This window comes from Chionomys nivalis, chromosome 12, assembly GCF_950005125.1.
Source record: "Chionomys nivalis chromosome 12, mChiNiv1.1, whole genome shotgun sequence".
In the NCBI taxonomy this organism is placed as follows: domain Eukaryota; kingdom Metazoa; phylum Chordata; class Mammalia; order Rodentia; family Cricetidae; genus Chionomys; species Chionomys nivalis.
Window position 1 is genome coordinate 3,698,013 of NC_080097.1, and position 3,313 is coordinate 3,701,325.

Below are 3,313 nucleotides of genomic sequence, written 5' to 3' on the forward strand. Positions count from 1 at the left end.
GTTTTGGTTTCTTGATACGTTTCTCTATTTTTTTAAAATGATATGTAACATTTCAATATAAGTGAATTCAACTTGACTTATCTTTGGCAAATAATTCTTGACATACTTGTCTAGCATGTTTCAAAATCTCAGGCCGAAAGTTCTTCATTTTTAATCCCTATGATTGTAACATATCTGAGACGTCCTGAGACTAGAGCATGTCACAAGCACAGGTTAGCTAATCTGCCTCTACCCAGTGACGAGGACAAGGAGAGTGGTTCCTCAGATCTCTTTGGCTCCTTGGGCCCTTTGCCTCTTAGCTTTCCCTCCGTTCACAGAGCCAAGAGTTTCACTATCTGGACTTACTAGTTTCCAAACCTTTCAACTCCTGTCTGCCCACTCCCGTCTCCACTCCTTGGTGATGAAGTCAAACACAACGTTGAATGGAAATAACCCCCACGTGCCAGCAGCCAGTGTGTGAACTGCTCTTCTATGGAGACAGTCCCAGGGCTCAGGGTTAACAGGTCAGAGATCCCAGTGCCAAACAACACTGCACGTTCTATATTGATTCTCTTTCTCACAATTACTCTCCTTGCAGACTTCTGAATATTTTATGTATATGACTTGTTTTGCTGCTAGTTCTTACCCCAGCTGCTTTTACTCTCCTTGAGTAGCTTAAGGACAATGGATGTAGACATTAATACATTCCCGATTCTCCCAGGCCCTGCAGAATTCCCATCTTCTGCTGTATGTGTGCATTTTAACAAAGACCCACAAGTCAACATGCTTCTATACTTGATATTTGTTTTTAAATAAAATTTTAAATAACAAGTATAATATTCTAAACAAAATAATTTTAAATGTTTGTCTTCTATTAAAAATCCAGAAATAAGTAACTGTTTTATTTATGACATATATGGGTATCTATAGGACATAATTTGCAAATCATCGTTTTTTTTTTTTTGGTTTTTCGAGACAGGGTTTCTCTGTAGCTTTGGTGCCCGACCCGGAACTAGCTCTGTAGACCACGCTAGCCTCGAACTCCCAGAGATCCGCCTGCCTCTGCCTCCCGAGTGCTGGGATTAAAGGCGTGCGCCACCACCGCCCGGCTAATCATCGTTTTTTTAAAATACATTTATATTGTGGGTGCGTGAGTGTTGGGGGATCTCTGTGTGTGTGTGTATGTATGTATGTACATGTGCCAAACTGCACATGTGGAGGGAGGACCTAAGATTATTCAGTTATTTTCTTCCACCATGTGACTTCCAGGGGTTGAACTCAGGGGTCAGCCTTGTTGGCAGGGGCCTGCATGTGTTGCTCCATCTTGCAGAACCACCACTTATAACCCTTTATTTGCATAAGCAGCTATAGCCTAATGTATTCTCCTGTGGCTACATGGTGTTTTCCTTAATAGACTCTCCATTCGACATCTGAGTCATTATGTATGATATACCAACCAATGCATTTATTCCTATCTACTTTTCTTTCCTTGAGTTATAGTCCTAGAAATAAGATTACCCCATTAAAGGCTGGCGACACATGCGAAGCCCCTGATGGATGCTGTCAATCGCTCTTCAGTCCCTTTCTACATTTTGCATCTTCAGGACCATTAGGATGCAGCGCACTCAGAAGTGGGTGTCTCTGCAGAAGAGATAAATCAATAGTGTGACTTCACTCTAAGGTATTTGTTTCATCAGGTTTGTAAAATGACCCTCTTTGGGTTCTTGGAACTCGCTTTTCTAACATTCTACTTCTAGTAAAACAACAGGAAAGCCACGGCAGCTCTTATGCAGAGATGAATGATCTCCTCAGTCACAGCTGTATGACAGTCGTTATCTAGATGAAGAGCCTGTCTTAGAAAGCCTGACCTCTTGTCTGTAACCCAGTCCGACGTCGTGCAGAATCACCAAGTTTGATTTTTTGGAATATTTTATGTTTCACTTCAATTATTTTGGTTTTATAGCAACCACATTAGCTTGAAAGAAATACATAAGTTCTCATCTTCTGTGGAAACAAAAGCAGAACCTCTTTTGCAAAGCAACATATCCTTATACTCAAAACTTGGACAGTTTCAGTATTTGGGATGACCATTCGTGCCTGTTTCTATGGCTCGCAAAGGGCTGATATAACCATTAAGATACAAGAGTTGAATGAGGCAGATTCAATTTAAACATAAGAAGTGTTAAGTGGGGGAAAGGGTGATTTAAATGCTTTGATTAGTCAAAGGTCTTACCTGTACAACTCTGGCATGTAGAAGGCTGAGAAGTAAATCTGAGGCCTGATGTAAGGAGGAACTGCTTGTTCATCCTGGCCACCTGGCTAGCTTAGCCCCGAAATAGCCAAACAGAAACTGTATTAACTAAATCACTGCTTGGCCCATTAGCTCTGGTTTCTTATTGGCTAATTTTTACATCTTAATTTAACCCATTTCTATTAATCTGTGTATTGCCACATGGCAGTGATTTACTGGCAAGATTCTAACCTGCATCTGTCTCAGGCGGAGGATCCATGGTGTCTCTCTCTGACTATGGCTTCCTTTGCCCAGCATTCAGTTCTGTCTTCCTTGCTTACCTAAGTTCTGTCCTATCAACTAGACAAAGGCAGTTTCTTTATTCATTAACCAATGAAAGCAACACACAAACCGAAGGACCTCCTACACCAGAGGCCAACCTGGGCTACAATGTGAGAGAGACCTTGGGAAACAAAGAAAAGCTTGGTTCTGTACTCCAGCTCTACCTCTGACAGTCATGTGACCTTCAATTTGAATAGACTCATCTAAGGAGCATTGGGCTGAGTGTCCTGTGTCTGTGCTGTGTCCATCTGTGTATCCTGTGTCTGTGTCCATCTATGCATCCTGTGCTGTGTCCATCTATGTCCATCTTGATGATACACAGCAAGAGTGAATGTGGTTGTTTTGAGAAGCGGGAATTGGGCCAACTTCCTATCTTCATGAATACCTGGTTTCCTGAAGTTAAAGCAAATCAGGAAGAAACACAGCCACCATACAATTATAAATATGAAGCACAAGGATATCTTGGACAGCTGCATCTTTGAAATAGGAAGATCTTATACTAAAAATAAAACCAAATAAGCCAAGTGTGACCTGAAGTTTCCAGACCAAAGTCTCATTGCTATGAAGGGTTCTGGAAGGCTGATAGGTCAGAGTTTCTGAGTGTGGAGGCTTGGAATGTTAAAGATAAAAAAAAATATGTTGGGCTTTCCTCAGCCCCCTTAGTTGTTCACTGCCCATCTCTGCATTTGAGCTAACATCTATCCCATAACTATTAGGTAACCACCATGTACTAATAGACCATTAGTTTCCACTAACCCCAGG